This window comes from Aulostomus chinensis, chromosome 21, assembly GCF_037954235.1.
Source record: "Aulostomus chinensis isolate RoL2024-O1b breed Wild chromosome 21, RoL_Achi_v1.0, whole genome shotgun sequence".
Taxonomy (NCBI): domain Eukaryota; kingdom Metazoa; phylum Chordata; class Actinopteri; order Syngnathiformes; family Aulostomidae; genus Aulostomus; species Aulostomus chinensis.
In genome coordinates this window covers 20,881,423-20,902,801 of record NC_141340.1, presented here as the reverse complement: position 1 = coordinate 20,902,801, position 21,379 = coordinate 20,881,423, and the positions used below count along the sequence as shown (strand labels likewise).

The 21,379-nt window shown below is 48.0% G+C and overlaps 2 protein-coding genes across 3 annotated transcripts in view; one reads left to right on the top strand and one right to left on the bottom strand.

Annotated features, from left to right (window-relative positions):
- zeb1b (zinc finger E-box binding homeobox 1b) overlaps positions 1-4,763 on the bottom strand; it is a 65,001-nt gene extending 60,238 nt beyond the window's left edge. Inside the window, exon 1 of the mRNA XM_086190917.1 lies at positions 4,467-4,763. The gene's annotated coding sequence lies outside the window, so the exon portion shown is untranslated. The remainder of the gene's footprint in view (positions 1-4,466) is intronic.
- The window catches only part of znf438 (zinc finger protein 438), a 38,729-nt gene continuing 21,988 nt past the window's right edge, over positions 4,639-21,379 (top strand). Inside the window, exon 1 of one of the 2 annotated variants that reach the window (XM_086190920.1) lies at positions 4,639-4,887. The gene's annotated coding sequence lies outside the window, so the exon portion shown is untranslated. Of the gene's footprint in view, positions 4,888-5,119; positions 5,392-21,379 lie in introns of those variants that run through there. The other variant, XM_086190921.1, reaches the window with a different exon arrangement.

Sequence of the window (21,379 nt, the reverse complement as noted above, 5' to 3'; positions counted from 1 at the left end):
TAACGTCTCACTGGACTACAATATTAACTCATCCCTGACATGCTAACTTCTCACTGGACTACAATATTAACTCATCCCTGACATGCTAACTTCTCACTGGACTACAATATTACCTCATCCCTGACATGCAAACTTCTCACTGGACTACAATATTAACTCATCCCTGACACGCTAACTTCTCACTGGACTACAATATTAACTCATCCCTGACACGCTAACTTCTCACTGGACTACAATATTACCTCATCCCTGACATGCTAACTTCTCACTGGACTACAATATTACCTCATCCCTGACACGCTAACGTCTCACTGGACTACAATATTACCTCATCCCTGACACGCTAACGTCTCACTGGACTACAATATTACCTCATCCCTGACACGCTAACGTCTCACTGGACTACAATATTACCTCAGCCCTGACACGCTAACGTCTCACTGGACTAAAATATTACCTCATCCCTGACACGCTAACGTCTCACTGGACTAAAATATTACCTCATCCCTGACACGCTAACTTCTCACTGGACTACAATATTACCTCATCCCTGACACACTAACGTCTCACTGGACTACAATATTACCTCAGCCCTGACAAGCTAATTTCTCACTGGACTACAACATTACCTCATCCCTGACACGCTAACTTCTCACTGTACTACAATATTACCTCATCCCTGACACGCTAACTTCTCACTGGACTACAATATTACCTCATCCCTGACACGCTAACTTCTCACTGGACTACAATATTACCTCAGCCCTGACAAGCTAATTTCTCACTGGACTACAACATTACCTCATCCCTGACACGCTAACTTCTCACTGTACTACAATATTACCTCATCCCTGACACGCTAACTTCTCACTGGACTACAATATTACCTCATCCCTGACACGCTAACTTCTCACTGGACTACAATATTAACTCATCCCTGACACGCTAACTTCTCACTGGACTACAATATTACCTCAGCCCTGACACGCTAACTTCTCACTGGACTACAATATTAACTCATCCCTGACACGCTAACTTCTCACTGGACTACAATATTAACTCATCCCTGACATGCTAACTTCTCACTGGACTACAATATTACCTCATCCCTGACATGCTCACATCTTACTGGACTACAATATTACCTCATCCCTGACATGCTAACGTCTCACTGGACTACAATATTACCTCATCCCTGACATGCTAACTTCTCACTGTACTACAATATTACCTCATCCCTGACATGCTAACTTCTCACTGTACTACAATATTACCTCATCCCTGACATGCTAACTTCTCACTGGACTACAATATTAACCCATCCCTGACATGCTAACTTCTCACTGGACTACAATATTACCTCATCCTAACATGCTAACTTCTTACTGGACTACAACAATACATTATCCCTGACATGCTAACTCCTCACTGGACTACAATATTAACTCATCCCTGACATGCTAACTCCTCACTGGACTACAATATTAACTCATCCCTGACATGCTAACTTCTCACTGGACTACAATATTACCTCATCCTAACATGCTAACTTCTTACTGGACTACAACAATACATTATCCCTGACATGCTAACTACTCACTGGACTACAACAATACCTCATCCCTGACATGCTAACTTCTCACTGGACTACAACAATACCTCATCCCTGACATGCTAACTGTCTGTTGGATTACAACAATACCTCATCCCTGACATGCTAACCTTTTACTGGACTACAACAGTACCTCATCCCTGACACGCTCACTCCTTACTGGACTCATCCCTGACATGCTAACTGTCTGTTGGATTACAACAATACCTCATCCTAACAAGCTAACTTCTTACTGGACTACAACATTACCTTATCCCTGACACGCTAACTTCTTACTGGACTACAACAATACCTTATCCCTGACACGCTAACTTCTTACTGGACTACAACAATACCTCATCCCTGACATGCTAACTTCTTACTGGACAACAACAATACCTCATACCTGACATGCTAACTGTCTGTTGGACTACAACAATACCTCATCCCTGATATGCTAACTCCTTCTTGGACTACAAAATTACCTTATCTCTGACCTGCTAACTTCCTGTTGGACTGTCCACAGAACAGGAAAATTGGCTCCACACACACTTAAAGACATTTCAGTCATAGCGCCACATACTGGTTACAGGATGTAAGTATTTCAGAACAAACATCACATGACACTGTTTTGACTTCACCTGATGAACAGCAATGTCACATATAGGAACTGTGGGTTCTCTTGCGCCTTCAAGTGGTTACAGGATGTGCAGCATCAGTCTGCTCCCTCAAATCCTAATATGGTCAGGTTCCACCTCCTCTGACTCTCTATACAACACACCCACTGAAAATGTGGTGGCACCTGAGCATTTAAGCAAGTGTTGTTGTCATAAAGGACTGAGCTGGTGATTTTCACCTCTGTGTCTTCAGGGGTGACAGGAAAAGTCAGCTCTCTTTCAGATCCTTTTTTCAGAGATGAGCAATATTGATATCATTCGGTGAGCCCTATCAGCATGAGAGATCAGACAAGCAGCAGCGACACCTGTGCTGAAGTTCCCGATGGCCCATTTGTTCCCAAGCCCTCTGCTGTGTGTGTGTGTGTGTGTGTGTGCGCACACACCAACAAACACCCACACACAGTCAGCGAGCGTCGCCACCTGCCACCGAGGATCCTGGGCGGCCTGTGACAGTGGTTAACAGAACGGGACATGAGTGGCCTCAGGTGACTCAAACTGCAAAACTAACAACACCATGCTTCACTGCACCAGGAGTGTGGTGTGAAGAAACACAAGCAGAGAGGGCGTGTGTGTGTGTGTGTGTGTGTGTGTGTGTGTGTGTGTGTGTGTGTGTGTGTGTGAGCTCACATGTTTATCTGTTTGTGGGTACGTAATTACATTAACTCTTAACCAGCCTCAAGCATACACACAGAAGCACACACAGTTACCATCATCACCGCCAGCGTCATTTGTTTTAGTCGCCCTTGAATAATTGCAAGAGCAATAAACCACCTTTGGTTATGAGAAGAGGATCAGTGCAGGAGAAGATGAAGTACTGCACTTGTTTACTAAGACAAAGTAAAACTTTGAGGCTCCTGGTTTTAAACTGACTCATACCTCTACTTCCATGTATTTTAGAGGGACATATTGTGACTTTTCTACATTTAATTTGAAACTTGTCGCTTTCTGAAACCACTCATGTGCAGCTGCACGCACATACGGGTCATCCTGGACCTGTCAGGGTCCCGTGGAGCCGGGTTTGGAGGCCCTGCCTCTGCCACTGATGTCGGGTGATTTGTGAGCATCAGCATGGTGGAAACAGCAGTAGCACAGACTCTCCCTCATAAAAGTCCACAACTTTAAAACTTAACACCTCCACTTTATAACACAGACTTCAGTCTCAAATCCCTCCAGAATCCCTGATGACATCACCAGGGTTATTTTCCCAGATTCTGAGCTTGTCGGAGGCATTATTCAAGTGTTTTCACAATCCTTCCCATGTAGGAACACAGCAACCAAAACGCTCATGCTGCCTTGAGTTCGTTCCAGGCGATTATATCAGGACTTTGCTCCATGTGAGGATGCGATCCATTAAACTCTCGATTTTGGTGCCTCGACAAGACATCTTTACATGATAATTCAAACCATGAATGGTGTTATTTCTCAACAAATGAATAAAGTAGTCCCTCGGTTCAGCAGACACTTTGACGAACGGCAACAGGCTGAGCACATGTGTTAATAATAACATTAACATGTGCTAACGAGTGATGGGAGGGAGACGCAGGCAGCGGCGAGCATGCTGGCAGGACCTGGACCCTAAAACTAACCTCCCCTGAGCAATCGAATGTGGGGTTTTAATGAGTTTTGTCTTGCAGTGGAAATGAAGGCAAATGTCCACTTGGGGTATCATAAAGTTATAATGTTCAAAGTTAAAATGTAGAAAATTGCTTCCAATAATGATCCAGTATGATTATCCTGTCCAGTTCCATGACAGTGAACGCCCTCGTTCTTTCTACACAACCAGCCTGAAAAAGTTTTACACTATTTTCTACGTTTGATTGTTGAACTTAGATGTCAGGAGGTATTTGTGGGGTTCGCTCTTGTTTTTAGAAACAGAAAGTTTAGCCATCGACACCCTGGTATCTGAACGGAGGTTGAAGGAACCTCTCAAACAAATGTTCAGTAATTTAAACAGCAGTTTGGACAACCAGCCAGGACCCGAGCAGGCTGCCATGCCGCTGCCTGACTGGAACTGTGGGCCCAGGGGTGAAGGACCTCCACACATGCATACAAATATCAGACAATGGTTCATTAAAACCAAGACTTTAAAGTGTCGACAACATCCTGAGTTAAGTCTTTGAATACGTTTACCGTTTAGACCGGGCTAGAAAAGTTTGGTGTCTGCCTTAAAGAAGTGTTCCGTTCTGTAAGATAGTCACCTTAGAGGAGAAGCAGATGATCGCGTACTAGCAGCCTGGTGCTGCTGCTGTCGCTGTCACAGGTCACCCAGCTGCTGATTGGCTGATGCCTCGGACCGTACCATTCCTCCACCTACGGGTTGTTATGGCAAACAGGACCTGCAGAGAACTCCCGTCTCAGCTCTTAGAAACACACACCGGTCCACCAATAACCTGACGTTTGTTTGCTGAGCCTTCTGAACGGCGTATTTGCGGTTATAGCCCCAGGGACGCGTCTTGTAGATCCATGTGTGGTTCGCGGCCCCCGCGCCGCCGCTCAGAAGGTCCGGCTCAAAATGGCTGCAGAGAAATTGTTGTGAGATTCGACGGTTTTGCCAGGTATTGAGGGAAATGAGAGCGTGTGTAGTGTGAAGGCGCTTCCTCCACCTTGCTGGGGATCCAGGTGAGACTCGTTCACACATGTACGCCGCCGGAACCCGCTGCTGCTGGTCGGCGGGGAACGGAAACCCAGCCGGGCTCGCTTGCACTGTTACCACCGCAGCTTGCACTTGCAGCGCGAAGGATTTCTGCGTTTACGCCATTAACAGTGTCAAAAACATCCTCAAAGTTTAAAAACAGCCGCCCCGAAAGGCGAGTATGTACGCGGGCGTTCACGTGCAGCAAATACCAGGAAAGTAGAAGCAGCACCGCATCCTGCAGTAGCGAGCACCGAGCAGGCCTGTTGCTAACCCTGCAGCTGCACGCACATACGTCATTAAGCTAGGGTTCCCCGCAGAACGCACGCACGCGCACACACACACACCTGAGACCTGGGACGCACGCAGACGGCCATGTCTGACCTGTAGGAGAGAGGACTAGAGCAGTAGCTGTCCGCCACTGGAGCTCCGTACCTGCTTGTTGCTGTACCAGGTGCACTCAGGATGAATCACCTGTCTGTGCCTCACAGGTACGGTGTGGCTGCTGCTGTGGACGCAGGTTCATCTGCACGTTCACCAGAACATCTGGTTCATCAGGTTCCATGATGTGCCCATCCTGTGGTGATGTACTGTTTACAGCTGTAGTTACTGGCTTGGCTTTCAGTGTTGTTAGTTTAGGTTTACTTGAACTAAAAAAATCACTGTATTTTGGAGTAAATGGATGTGTTGTACACTCCAGAGGACTTTATCCATATTGACCGTCAATTAGACAGTGGCGCACGATAAATCACTAATTCTGGTTAAATACCTGAAACCAGGTGTGTGTTTATAAGCAGGTTCAGTTCTACATCAGATCCACCAGTAAACACCAGACTGGTGGATGGTGGAGGTTCAGTTCTACATCAGATCCACCAGTAAACACCAGACTGGTGGATGGTGGAGGTTCAGTTCTACATCAGATCCACCAGTAAACACCAGACCGGTGGATGGTGGAGGTTCAGTTCTACATCAGATCCACCAGTAAACACCAGACTGGTGGATGGTGGAGGTTCAGTTCTACATCAGATCCACCAGTAACACCAGACTGGTGGATGGTGGAGGTTCAGTTCTACATCAGATCCACCAGTAAACACCAGACTGGTGGATGGTGGAGGTTCAGTTCTACATCAGATCCACCAGTAAACACCAGACTGGTGGGTGGTGGAGTTTCAGTTCTACATCAGATCCACCAGTAAACACCAGAATGGTGGATGTTGGAGGTTCAGTTCTACATTGGATCCACCAGTCAACACCAGACTGGTGGATCCAATGTAGAACTGAACCTCCACCACCCACCAGTAAACACCAGACCGGTGGATGGTGGAGGTTCAGTTCTACATTGGATCCACCAGTAAACACCAGACCGGTGGATGGTGGAGGTTCAGTTCTACATCAGATCCACCAGTAAACACCAGACCGGTGGATGGTGGAGGTTCAGTTCTACATCAGATCCACCAGTAAACACCAGACCGGTGGATGATGTGTCTGGTTGATTTTGTAGCAGTTAGCAGGGTTGCTAGGAGGATTTTCTGTAGGGGGGTTCACTGCCAGCAGTGATTTTGATGAAATCAGACTGCCTCTGCTCTCCCCCTTCACCTGCTCCACTACGACTCGCTCAGGCGCCTCGCTGTTTCACCGCACTTTCATGTCATGTTGTCGCTGACATGTATTCATGTCAACACAAACATTCTCCCAAAGACCACAAAATTCACGTGATTTTTGCGAGTCACTTTTGACAATAGAAGTCGCCAAGACGTCCAGCAGGGGCCAGATGTTGCTGGATCTGGCGTGTTGGCAACACTGTTTGGCTGCTCTTGCTAGCTTGTGCCAATGCACGAAAAAGCAATGTCACTTCCTGTGCGTGTTTTTACAAAGGAAAGCTCATTGTGGTGTTGCGTAATATTCCATGACATGTAAATAATCATCCCAAACTCTGATTTTGGCCTTTCTGTGTGCATGCAATGGTTATGTGTGCGTGTACATTCATTCATTCAATACGCATTCCAGTGTTCTAACATCTGGATAAAAGGCGGGCCGGCGGCGTCATGTAGACGTGGTGGAGACTGGTCTGTACTGCAGTGTTTGGGTTTGGTCCGTTCCAGAGAAGGAATCATCGCTGTAATGAAGGAGCAGGCATCTTGTTGGACTTGTTAACTTGCCATAGTGTAACACGCCCTGCCGGCACGTGTCTTCACACCCCCCACCCATGACTCCCGACACACCTGTTAAGGTGCTCTGATCTGCTGGCTGTTAATAAATGACAAATGCGTGTATTTAGAATTCAACCGCCTGTGTGCGTACAAGCGAGTCGATGTGTGTTGACTTGAGCGTAGAGGCACTGCAGAGGGGTGGAGCAATGTGCTAGGGCACGGCACAAAGCCATCATACCTATTACCTAATTACCACGCCCTTCATCTGGCTGGGTGGGCCACGCAAGCAGAGCCTATAGATGGAAAACACTGGCGACGGTATCAGGAGAGCGAGGAGTGAGATCAGTTTCTGCATTCTGCAGGTCTGAAGTCAGCTTCAGGAGTGTTTCTTATAAAAACGGTGCTGGCACGTGGCTCTTGTTGCTGATTGACTCTAGAGAGGTTGACAAAGAAAGCAGCACGGTGGTGGTGTGTCGTTCAGGCCAACTGTTCCATAGGAAAACTCACATGGCTGTCGAGGCTCTGATGTGTTCCCTGCTCTGCAGTGAGTGCTGAAAGAAAACGGTCATAAACCCTGAGGTGTTTGACCAGAGATCAGAGTGGCGATTTAGATTAAGCACCTCTCAGATGTTAAAAATGAGCAACACGATCAGAGTCTGTGGTCAAATGGAGACGGGTTCTGGAGAGAAGTGAGGGAGAAAATTCCCCTCCGCTCAGAGCCATTGGACTGAAACTGGAAACAGCTCTTGCTGTGGTACAAGTTCCAGAGGCTGTTCTTGGTTTTTCTTTCCAGATACAACAATTTATTACTACTTTATCACTGCTGCCAGCAGCCCAGTTTTTGTCACATAGAAAGGAGCTGTAAAGGTCAACAAACCCCACACGTGTCAGGGTTTGCCATGAACATCGGTTGTATTTTCAGCGTTTGTGTTTCTTTTACAGTCAACACTGCTGCAGACCTCCAGTCACCCAATAAAAACAATAATTCTTCTCCTCTGAGCTGTTGGGGCGCGGGTGCCTTGCTCGAGGGCACCCCTGTCGTTTGTTTTGGAGGCAAACATTTCCCCTCCATTTAGCCCACGTGTTCCTCTGCTGGTCTCTGCCGCTGGCGTTGGTGTCAGTCTGATGTGATGAGGTTTTCAGAGTTTCCTGATGGATTGTGGGTGTTGGAATTTGGAGGAGCCCATCAGTGGGGTTTGAGCCGACGCCTCGGGGGGAGGAGACACCGGGAGCATCGCTGGGGACGATGCGCTTACTTCCTGTCTCTCAGGAGGAAGCGGGTCACCATCCACACTCCTAGGACCCAGCCGACACGCCGTGCTGGCACTCGCTCCCGTTGAGTTGAAGTTGTTGTTCTCTCTTTAAATGTAATGGTGGACTGCGTGGTCGTTGTGTGGGGACCATTTGCGTTCTTCTGAGCTGTTCTGGTCTTCCCGTGTTCTGGTGTTCCACCTGTCAAGTACAGATGTATTTACATTCACTTGGTTGCTTCTGGAGCCTCGAGAAATTTCCATTAATTGCCCACTCTATTAAAAACCCACCAGTAGCAACCCAATGTGGACTCTCCACCAGCCCTGACCCCCACCTCCATCAGCTTTGACCTCCTCCTCCAACCCTGACTACCACCAGCCCTGACCCCCTCCACTAACCGAGATGGTAGGTGGCGGGTGACGCACCTCCAGCAGCGTATCGGCCTGCTCGGTTGGCTTTGGGTATTTCCGGGTCTTTGACAGGCCACTTATGAAGTTATGTTGTCCTCTGAGGTTAGCCTGCATCTAAAGCCTGGCTTTGTCGTCCATCTCAGAGCAGCTCTCCGGCCGGCAGGTGAGCCGGTCGTCCCGAATCACACAACTCACTGTAGCAAATGTCTCTCTTGAGGGTTCATAGCATACGAAGAGGAGAGGAATTACTCTGCGTGATGTTATTGATCGTCTGAATATGAGTAAGGGGCTGGCATCTAGTGTGAACAAAGCGCATGCCATGCCCCTGACTGGAAGGTTGACTTTGGCTGCTGAGCAGTTCCACTGTGGTTTCACATGTGGCTAGATGAGGAGGGTGGAAGCAGGCAGAGGAAACTTAGATGCTTGTCTAACGTTTCCGCTCAATCATAACTATGAACATGTTACCAAAACACACACACACAAACCAGATTTTTCTCCTCAGGTGCCACTCATATCCAAGCTTGAAAGTTACAGTTTAAGTAGTAAGTAGTACAGAGAAGCGTTCCAAGTCCTGTTGACGTTGGTAACGGCAGGGGTTTGATGGGACTCTGTCCACTCCCTCAGCGTGAAGAGGCTGAGTGTTTCTGGGAGCTACGCTGGCCCTCAGTCATGGCAGCGCTGCATTACGGGCCTGAGCAGCATGACAAAACCCAATCAAGATGCAGTTTCCTCTAAAAACGTGAATACGTGGCCTAGTTCTGGAATGAATTCAGAGACCAGCTCCTCTTGTGTAAGTTTTGGATGTAAATGAACTTTTGAAACAAAATTAGCAAGTCCATCAGCCTGCTTAGCCTAATTGATTACAACGGTGGAATTCGTCCTTTTTAAAAGCTGCTTTATTCTTGTGGGTTACACCTGAATTGGAGTCTGCTGATATGTGTCCTGTGTGTTAAGTGCTGCCCAAAGATGTCATGAGTGGAGGGTTGAAGAACAAGGAAAGTGCATCTCTGGTCTGAATAATGAATGGAGACCACATTGTGGATGGAAAAGGCAGGATGTGGCTCAGTAATAGTCTGGTGAACATTTATTTCTCCTCTAAATTGTTGGTCTTGCTAGACTCTTGTTTCCAAGAAAAGTGAATGAAAATGCCATCTGAAGGCTAATGGCTCCCTCTGACAGGGTGCGCAGGCTGCAGGAGTTAAGGCAAATGATTATATTAGGCTGCTCCTTTGAGCATTAGCATACTTCCTGGCCACGGTCCACTTCTAAGAAACTGTTTAGTTCACCATGTGAACTTCATTGGTATGAAGTTGTCACTGCGTGGCAACATCACCGGAGGCCTGATGCGAGTCGACGGCAGCATTGACCCTGTATGGTCGCTGCTGGTGTTTACACGGGCCGTGCAGCTACTGTTGGGATACATCAGACGTATCTCTTACAAGAGGTCAAATCAGAGCATTTCTGAAGGGTTGAGCACAAGCTGGCTCGTCCTGGGACCGGCAGGATAAATCTGGTGGGGAAGTGAAAAAGCAGCACTCGCCTCTTCCTCGTTTCCCTGCAAAGGCCTGGGAGGCCTGACTGTTCCAGAAGCAGCTCAGCGTCCAGGAGCAGACACAGCTGAAGCATCTGACCGTGTGTCACCGCGCCAGCGTGGAGCATTAATACTCACCGTGTGTGTGTGTGTGTGTGTGTGTGTGAGAACTGTGAACACAGCAAGCATGACTGAAGTGTAAGCGGAAATGAATGGAAAGGGTCTTTTAGTGTGTTTGCTTTATTTTCATATGAACGGTTGGTAGAAAAATGGGGGGGGGGCGTGTTTTTCTTGCAAAAGGTTCTCTATTATGCAAGTTTACAGCTTCTCTGAAATTAAGGGTTTGACTGCAGAGGGAGTGAAGTCACATGAGGTGGCCAGCTAGCGTATTCTCACCATTTCAAGACATTCAATCAACCAAAACCTAATCAGTGCGATTAATTATGACTGTAATTGAGTGATAGTGTTGCCCAGCCAGGGTCTCCCTCGTCCCCTTACCTACCCGGCGTCTGCTGGAGCGTTGATGCAGTTCATGTTGTTAGCTAGCATAGCTTTGTGTTTGTGTGGTGATGGTTGAAATGCCAGAATCAAGGATTCAAATCCAGCGGGTGATGTCACACGCACCTTCCCCAGGTTCAGACACCACAGCACCCAGGAAGGTCGTGAACATCACGAGACCGACATCTCAAGGCATATTTGCAGGTGACTACAAAAAAAATTGTTCACAAATAATAATAATTGTTAATACATCGCGCAGATACACGACCTGGCCTCCGTCAGGGCTCTCTGATTAGTAATTCTTTCTTTTTCCATTTCATTTTCATCCCGTTCAGGAACAAAAACAATGTGTATGGACAATAAAATCAGTGAAAACATGAGCTCTGGACGTGAAGGCGCTCCGGTGTAGCCGGAGCAGCAGAGGGACGCGGTGGTTCTTGGTTAAATCTATTGGCCCGTACGGGGAGGGATACGTTTATTTATGTCTACCGGCATAAATATCTCAATTAGCCTTCGACATCAGGGAAAATGTAACTCATTTTGGACCTACGCATGTTTGTTCTCTCCCAGACAGGCTTGTGAATTTGAAACCCGAGCCCACGCCTCGTCATCCCTCTCACCTCAGCGGTGGGTGCAGCACGTGCGCAAAAGGCGGCAGAAAGGTGTTCACTTTCATCCTGTCATTTGGCTGCTTCCCAAATATACTGCCCCCCACCACCACCACCACCACCACCCCGTGGTTCATCTCTCTCATTGTCCCACCCACCGTCTCCTCCACCTCTCATCTTCCTGTGTATCTTTCTTGCAAACACATTTGTGTGTCTCCCTCTCTTCATCCCACAGCTATGATTTAGGCGTCAGGGTTGCTCCCACTCCCTTCCAGCGCTGGATCACATTACCCTGCCATTACTCAGTCGTTCCCCCTGCGAGGGTGCTCCATGTCAGGCGTAGCGGAGCCTGCCTGCCTGCTCGCTCCCTTCTTCTTTGGGCCTGCGGACTAGTGTAGTTCAACCACAGACGCCCCTGGTCAGTGGAGTTGCTCCAGCTATGGCACAGACTCCCTGGAAAATAAAGCAGGCGGCAGGCGGCTAGATTAGCTCAAGTTTTGGAGCTGCTTCCTCAATTCTGAGTGGGATGGAGGAGCTTTCATCTGCCTGGAAGAGAGCAGATTATGTTTGAGATCTGCTAGACGTCAGTTTTGTTGTTCCCAGCCTGCCGTGCATCACAAGTGGATGCGAGTGGACAGATTTGTGGTCCTCACCGTTTTATGGTTATGTAACGTCGGCTCCCTTGATGAGGAAAACGTCCTGCTAAACCCACACCGCCCTACTCTCATAAAAGTGAGTGATGTAGGCAGCGGCATGAGGGCCTTGCTATCCCATTAAGGCTGGTCTCCCATCCTACAGGAGACGATGGAATCTGCCCGCTTGGTTTAGCCAAATCATGACGCTGCAGAAATTTCACAGGCTGAGCTTTATCATTTGATCAATGCCCGCTGAGTAAAGCTACTATATCTACTGAGGAATTGTGGGAGGCTCCAGGATTGATGCGAGGCAGCGAGGGAAGGCATATACCTGTGCCCCTGCCCGTGCCTTCTCCTGGGGGGAAAGTTCAGAGACTGCAGCATCTTCCTGCTATGTCTTTTTTTGTACTCTCTTCTGGGGCTGTAACCTCCTCCCTGCTATCAGCTTTCATTCAGCTCCCCGGTCATTTATATAAGCTTGACATATGATGCTAGGTAGCATATCAGAGCGCAGGAAGGCCTGCTCAGCTGGGATAATCCTCTCTAATTGAAAGGGAGGCAGCGTTGTGGGCCAGTGGCTTGTATGTCGCTCATCTCTCTGCTTGTTTTACAGTAATGAGACATCTGGGGCTGCAGAACAGAGATGTTTGTAGAGGGAGAGGAGGCTCCGGAGCCCGAGGGCCTGCAGGGCTCTCACAGACAAAACAACCGCACTGACTACTTGTTTACTCTCGTCTCTATGTGGGCATGTCATTCTGCTTTAACACTTGCTTGGCACAATCTCAGTTGCCGTGCTGATGTGCGATCTGCTTTATTGTACAAAGCGATAAATGTGGGCAGCGGTGGGGCTATTTAAGGAAACGCAATTCTACAGTCACAGCATCTGGACGGGTTGTCCTCTGGATGTGGAACCTACTGGCCACTGAGGCTGTGATGGCAGTTGCAGTGTGACAGGGAACTCACTTGGTCGCTTGAGCCGCGCAGGTCGTGTCACTGCTGTGTCATCGGTCCAGGTCACCCGCCTCACGCAGCTATTTTTACGAGCAAAACGACATCCAATGATTTCCTTCCTCTTCCCCAAAATGCAATCTTGTGTCTTATCTGTCCATAGTTCATCATGCCGCCGTGCTGCGCTGGTGGCATTTGGGTTTGTGGTGCTAAAACACTGTGATGATCCACTGACCTCAGCATAAACACTTTCTATCAAGGACTGTTTCTACCAAGGTAAACCTGGCAGTCTGGGCCTGAGTCCATGTTTACTGGAAACTTGGTCGCTGGTTCACCATCAGTCTGTCCTTCTTTCTGGAGAGAGACGCTGCAGCAGTTCCTGATGTCATGTTGCTGGTGGTTTGAGTACACAGAGTGATTACCCATGAGCCCGCTGGACTGGAATGACCCATTACTGGAATCCTCCTCACCTCAGGTCAGAACGCTGCCTCGCCACGTACTGAGATGAAACTCACACACTTGGTCCAGCCCCTACATTGGGTACAGTAACATGATGCAGGAAGAAATTGCATCACATTATTAGTTACGTGTTGATGCAGAAAATATAATGCATGTAAACACTGGTTACGGACGGTGGCGTCTTCCTCCCAGGCTGGACAAAGAGGAGCAAATTAACTGGTAGGTGAAAAATGAGGCACTTACCAAAAAGAGCGCAGTTCCTTGCACCCTGTGGAGGGCAGCGACGAGCTTTGGCTGCCGTTAGTCTGCTGGAATTTAGAGAGGAAGAAGTAACTGAATGTACTCGCTGGTTTTGTGTAACAATGATTGAAGCGGACGCTGTTGCTGAGGGAAGATTTGTGGTCTGAGTTGCTCTGGAGACCAAATTTGGATCGTGGTTATGATTTTTTTTGCTCTTTATTGCTTGTGAACAGTCAAAAGTGTTCTGAATAATAGTTTATTGATTCATCTTATGTTTGTCATGGTAGCATCAAGTAATGACAAGTAAATTATTACAAAACATAATTAGATAAAGAATTGGACTCGCTCGTTTGATCAGAGCTGCTGTTCACGCTGTTCTCAGGGGCTCTGGGTGAGTCTGTCCTGGCTCCTCCCCCTGCTGGGTAACGGAGGAACTGGGCATTGTTTCATCTCAGAGAAAGATCCTGCTGTTGTCATCTCATTAAAGTGGTGGCAGTGTCTTGGAGCTCCGGGAGGATGAAGTGGTTGATGTCAGTTGTGTGAGGCTGCGACGTGTCACGAGGAGGATGTGGTGACGCGATGTGTCACTGGTATGTCAGAAGCGTGGAACTCTCTCTCGGATCGTCTCAGCACGTGTGCAATGGCACCAGAGGGTGAAAATGACCCAGTCCAGCTGAGGAGGTTACTGTTTAGTTGCATGACACCATTAAGACCCAACTTGCATCCAGTTGGGTTGGAACACGAGCCCTTTCTTGGCTTACACTGATGGAAGCGTCAGTGAGCTCGAGCTCTACGGGTTTCTGTGTCAGTCAGGAGGACGAGTCGATGTCAGAACTCCAAAAGTCGGTACGCAGAGTTTTCTTCTCTTTGCTTCTACTGGCACCTTGTTGATGCTCCCCGAGCTACAAGCAACCAAACAGGCCTTGTAACCGTGACCTGACAGTGCATCAAGGCAGGTCTGCAGTTACACTCCAGATCCAGTTGGACACGCCAAGACCTCTACAGCTCACCAGAGACCTGTAAATTACTGCTTTTCACAAGCAGAAAAGCACCTCACATGTTGGAGGAGAGGTCTCTCTTTGTTGGCTGTTGTGTTCCCGTCGTAACTTCACACCGGAGAAATGCTGTGTGAAGTCTGTGCCGGTGCCAGCCCCGGTACTTCCTCCGCCGTGAAAAGTCCAGGTAAATGTGTCTCACAGCAGTATTACCTCATGATTTATCCCACTCATGAAAATATACTCTTTCAGTCTGGAAGGTATAGAACTGACGAACCTTGGCAAAGATACTTGAGAGTCTTAAGGTTAACACTAAACTGCTGTAATCCATTATTTGGTTGGTTTCAGAGGAGAGATAGCAGTGGTTCAGCATGTACCTGTCAGTGCTAACTGATTGCTCATTTCCTGCCAGAGGGGGAGGGGGAGGGGGGTAGAGTAATGGCAAGCAGCTGCCTCAGCTGGACCTTACCTTTACTTTCTGTTGGCCTGCTGCTCTCAAGCTAGCCTGCGTGCCAGTACTCCTACTTTAGCTCAAGTTCTGTTCTGCCTGCTGGAGATACTGACAGCTGTACGTGGCTGGTAATCAGCGCCGAGCACAAGAACATCCACAGTGAGTGATAACGCCCTGCGAGCCGGTGAGAGAAGCATCACCAGCAAATGAAAAGCATCATTGTTTGCCCAGCAAGTTCACCTACTGCGTACATGGCAATCCGTTTTCTTCCTACAGTGGCTTTCTTCTATGATTAGCTAAATGCTCCATCGATCTGCTAAAGTTGAGGCACCCGGAGCGAGGGAGCCATATTTATCATGCGATGAAAGGAGCATGCAGGATGTTACGCCGGCTGTCTCTCTGTCATTGGGAAACGATAAACATAAATCTGTGGAATGCGTCCGTGTGATATAAGTCGGAGCGGAGCCGGGAGGAGGGAAAGAAGGAGGAGGATCTGTGCTGCTTCCTGGAGGCAGGAGGGGGAGAGAGAGAGGCAGAGAGATGGAGCTCTCTGGGGTTTGCTGACATTTGAGGAAAAAAACCCCACCTTCAGCAAAGGCAGACTTGCAAATCAGTGTCACAAGCTCAGAATTGGCTTTTAAAAGGGGGGAGAGGGTGGGAGATTCTGAGGAGCCCCTCAGCAGTGCAGAGGGAGCCGGGATAGGGCGAAGCTTCTCCTGTGAATCACAGCTAATTAACCAAGTAATTAAGATCGAAATCTCTGCTCAGAGAAGGACTCTAAATCGTCTATACATTCAAATAGGCCATCAAAAGGAAATCCCTTTCATTCATGAAAGGCGTAAATTAAAGTGTTCAGACCTCTTCCTCTCCGTTATCCCCCCGCGTGTCACACAAGGGACATCTGTTGAAAAGACCAAGCAAACGTTCCGGCGAGTTAAAGCCAACTGCGCTCCCTCAGAAGCTGTGTTCATAATGCTTTCGCTATACATATTTCAGCGTGAATGAATTTATTTCAATAAATAATGTCAGTCCAAGGACACGCTTCGATCTCGCTACGCTGGCTGGAAGCCACGCCATATTGTTATCTCATTCCTCTTGTGGCAAATGATAGATTAACAAACAGTTCATAGGCAGGGCCCAGAGAATGTTTTATCATGGCTGCGCGCTGCCAGCGTGGCCCCTCCATGATGGATGTATTTTCCACTTTTATTCTGCTGCTACAAGCTGCAAGGATATCTATACGTAAGGCTGTAATGGTGGGGCTTGAAGGGAGCTTGGTGTAGTGGCTGCACCGTGGATGGGATTTATGGCTGGGATGAAGTCTGGTGGTCTTTCTGTAGTGGAGTTTAGGTTGTGCTGTCATCAACCATTTGTTTCTCTTTAAATGCTGCTTATTCTCTGAACTTCTTCCTGAAGCAGAATATTTTTGTCCCGTGAGCAGCAGCATGAAAAGTCAGCGGCTAGAGAGACAGTTTTTGTTGGATTGTAATGACATTTTGTCCTCAGGACTCTTTGTTGCCAGAAGTTAAATGATAATAGCGGTGGTTGCGTCCTCATCCGGTGAAGTATCGGCATGTGTACAGTACTCGGCTCGATCGTTGTACAAGCATTTACAGACACAAACGCTTCCCAGACGATGCGTTCCTGCTCGCTTGGGTCATCCTCGAACTATCAGCTGTTGAATGTATTGCCAGGAATTTTGGCCTGTTCTTCCATTGGTCCCAGTGGAAACGTTCAGTAGTGATGCACTCGCTGAGTTCACGTTGATGGCAGGGGTGGAACCGTTCAGCCAGCACATGGTTAGATTTGTACGGCATCTTTCAGGTCACGGTTTTTGGTTCCGGTTCATTTTGATTTGTACATTACTGAGAAGGAAAACATCTCCGGCATGAGCTGAGAGGATTCAGTGGGGTGGGGGGTGTGTGTGTGTGTGTGTGTGTGTGTGTGTGTGGGGGTGGGTGTGGGTGTGTGTGTGTGTGTGTGTGTGGCAGTAGCTACACACAATCAAATATAACTTTTGTTTCTGTGGCCACAGTTTTTCATAAATTATTCATAAATTACAGTGTTTTTCATTGCAACATCAGTTTCTCTAAATACTCGGCAACGAAATGCAAGAACCTAAAAACAAACTTTGGATCTCGGCCTCGATTCATCTTGGTTCTCTTTCCAAGGAGCCTCACAGATCTGTGGCCAGCGCTCAGGACGTGCAGCGTGGAGTGGGTCTGTGTGAGCGGGACTCACAGGTGATAAGTGTTCTCTGCTCAGAGTACAAAATAAACCTCTGTTTCCTGAGCTGTCTTGTGCAATTTGTGCTGAGCCCAGTGTAGAGCCAGAACATTTCCTCTCATGTTTCACCTCACTCTCGGTACTTTGCCGAAAGACACTCCTGATCGCTTCAGTGACGGAGGGAAATTTGAGTCGTGGATGTCGAGTTAGAGGTCTGCACTTTTGTCCCGGCGCGTTAATTAAACCCTGCGCATTCACACATGGCCTTGTAGAGCTGCTCCACATCAGATCAGCTCAGGAGACACCGAGGTGTGAAATGCAGGGATTTAGCTTTTGAAAGTAGTGATTCTGAATGTCATCAACACGCTCAGTTTCAGGCTACAGTAGAAATGCATCACATTACCAAAATCACTTCCTCTTCTTTCCTCTCAGGCAGGAAGGGGTTACTCTCCGTATTTCCTGTCCAATTCCCAGAGCGCCGGCTATGTTCTGATTGCTTTCTTGATGTTAAACATTCCCAGGCTCTTATAACCTTCTAAGTTTGCCTCTGCTGTCCAACAGCTGTCCCAGGTGAACGAGTGGGCGAACCTCCTGTTTTTAAGGATAAAATCTTTACAATTTTTTCTTTCCCACAGGGGGCAGGAGATACGGGGACTGGAGGGGCAGAGAGCTGGGAGACTGGAAAGCATTCTTTCTTTGCATTCCGTTTAGTTTGTGTCAGGCTGTGGGAAAGCTTGTTTTCCCAACCATGGCATGTTGGAGACGGTGTTGGTGAGAGAGGGCTGCATTCAACTGTTGGAGGTGTGATTGTGAGAAAGCCGGGCCCAGCATGTAGACAGATTATAACGTGTGATGGAATTAATAAACGAGTAAGCCTCTCCAGCTCATTGTCTCTGGATGAAGAGGCTAACATGTGCTTCCTTTATTTCTCCTTCCACGCTTCCTTCCCACTCACTCCTGTGCTCTCGAGACACCTGATCGACAGCCGAGTTATGTTATCTCTTATGAGTCATCGGAGGCTTCGCATCAGTCATAAGAAAACCCAGAGTGAGTGAACATGCTTGCGTGGAGGCTACGCTGTGGATGTGACCCAGGAGCCGAGCTGGGCCAAACTGGACTATATTTAGCCCAGCGATGCTCAGGCTAATTGCCCTCCCAGGCCTAATCATTTCCAGGCTCTGCAGCTCACAAAGGGCTGAAGGGGAGGCCAAACACCCACTAACCTCATGTTAAAGAGATGTCGGCATCAATGGGGCTGTCAGTGCGCTCCACAGACAAGACAAATTACCACAGTACGCTTCCTCCTTGCATGCTGTTAAGTGCTCTATATGTGGATTGAAGGGTCCACTGTTGTTATCTTTTATAAGGTATTAATTGGACGTGATTTCCAACTGCTGTATCAGTAGCATGACCAGGTTTGGCAGCAGCCACCATTGCTTGGCTATCTGGTTAACACTAATCCCTCCTCCATTGCCTCTATATGTGCTCCGTCCTGGGCCGAAACCTCTGCCTCCACTCGGCCAATCACCTCACTCACACACACACACAAGGGTGTGTGTGTGTGTGAGTGAGAGAGCTTCCGGGTATGTTCCTGTTGGTGTGAAGTTGCACCGTTTCCTGTGTGGTTCCTGTCCCAAGACTTGCCCCTGGGTAGGGCATGTGATGGTCTGGGTCAGGGGGTGAGGGGACGGTGCTGCAGCAGGCAGGTTGGGCTCTATGACAGGTTGAGCCTGATAAGCAGCCCCAAAGCTTCCTTCCTCATCAAACTCCCAAAGGCATGCTGGGAAATCTGGTATTTTCAAGGTATTTTCCATTCTGCATGACGGGAGTGAGACTAGGTGGACTGACAGTTATGGAAACAACAAAACCAAACGCTGCCAGGTTGTGGGTGAGAGGACTGTACCATTTCAGCAGTAGGTGCTGTGCTCCTGCTTGGCAGGTTTCAGCTGAAAAGCAGATTGAGAACTGGAACCACTGTCAGGATTTGCTTTCTGACGGCATGAACAGGGGGATTTTATACAATCGATTTGCAACCTTGTGGTTCGTGAAGCAGGTTCGTACACTGCGTCGCCTCGCGGTTAGCAACATGTAACTACTGTTAGCTTGTGGCTTGGTAAACAATCCTGGGGAACTGGGGAGGATTACAGCACTGAACTGGCTAAAAGTGGCTATTATTTCATGTGATTTACCTTCAGCTGACCTGATAGGTGGCCAGACCCTTAGTCGAGAGCGTACAGCTGGAGGTGCAGACGTGTATAATCTGATCTGCGGGATTCCCGATCAAAGATCAGGCTCGTATGGCGCAGGACGTAAGCGTACTCAAGCCATTGCGACGGTTTGGGTTCCCTCCCTTCGAGAAATGCTCACAACCCTGCAGCTACCTTGCCTTGATTGGCTGTCTGAACTTTCTATGAAGAGACCTTCAGATATCGAAATAAAGCTCGATGTAGATTGACTCCTCGTTCATGTAGCAGGAACGTGGTCTTCTTTGTTTCAGTTACTGGGTTTCTTAAAACAGAAATGACCAACATTAGGTCATTTTTATTTTTAGATAAACTGTCCCAACTACAGGTGAGGAGAAAACTCATAAGGAGGCCTGCATAGCTCGAGACCCGCTTGCCTCCTCGGGAGCTCCTGCTCTGGTAGCTCCTAGGCTGCTCTGTCAAGAGGTGAGCTCTGAGGCAAAGGAGAAGGGAGAGAAGGAAGAAGCGAACTGTATTTGTCAGCTTTTTAAACCCTGAAATTGATTCTTCTTCTCCACCCTTTATTCTAATGACAAGCTAATCCCCCTCTCCTGTTTCTCTCTGTTATAAATAGAGCCTCTTATTTCCCTGCTCCACCGTGTGCTGCTTCTGAAAATTAGCACTCGCGATGAGTCTGCGCTCTGAGCAATCAATTGGCCACACTAAGTCCCCCCAAAAGGTTATCTGTGGCAACTGAGCCTCGGTCACGTAACTTTGAATTTGCCTCTCCTGCCAATTTTTTTTCAGCTAATTAAATAAATGGCTCCGTCTGGAGAGTCAGCTGAATGAAATGTCAAATAGTTGATGTTGAATAGTTTGGTGGATTTAGGGCGTTTGTCATAGAGGGACGAGCGTGGCTGGCGGACGGGGCGCGCAGGGACAGGAGGGTGTGTCCGTCCCAACGCTGCTTTAATGATATTAGTAGAGATCTGCTTATTTATTAGGCTGTAAGTTATTCATGCAGTGCGCCGCTATCCATCACAGCGCGGCTGCTTAACTGCTGCCGGTCTCACAGCTGAGTAATGTGCTGCCAGACTATCTGATGATCAAATATTTGAGAACAATGGAAAATGTTAGTTTAAATTTAGTGTCTAGTCTTGGGGATTAATGCAGAATTAGCCTGCTGTGCTGTTTTCATATCCTATCTCTGACAGAATTGCAACACAAACAGCGGTGTTTTCTTCACCTCCTCTCAGCCTGCCTCTGACCTGCCTCCCGTGTCTGATGTGTAGAGGAATGCTGCCTGCTGCAGGCAGAGACTGATGCTTTTGGTGTTGCAGCTCCCTCTGATTTCACCTCCCACCTGCCTCCTCCTCTTCTTGCCCCGTGTAGAGGCTTCAGTATGCTTCAAACACGCTACCTTGTATCCGTGCTGTTTGACCACGGCGAGCCAAAGGTGCCACCTGTTACAGCATCCTCCCGCCTGCATCCCACTGCCTTCCATCTTTTGCTTGTTTGCATAGTACAAACTGGAATAATTGCCCACATCCATGCACTTGTCTACATATGATGAGGGAAGTTGAAAGAGGACAAAAGAAAACTTTGTATCGGAGCGGGAACCGTCCAGATACGACTCCCTTCTGTTTCAGGAGGTTATGAATGTTTATTGGACCCAGCGTGTGGTTCGCTAAGAGCTTCGAGGCTTCTGTGGACACTGATATAAGCACTGTGACACAAACGCCGAGTTAAAGGATGGGCACTTTTCATTGATAATTGATTACGAATTTTGGAAATGGCTAGAAATTTCGTCAATCTCAGGAGGCTGCGTTGCGCAGTGTCACTTCAGTTTTTTGGAGCAGTGACCATCAGGGGGCAATATTTGACTAGTTTTAGG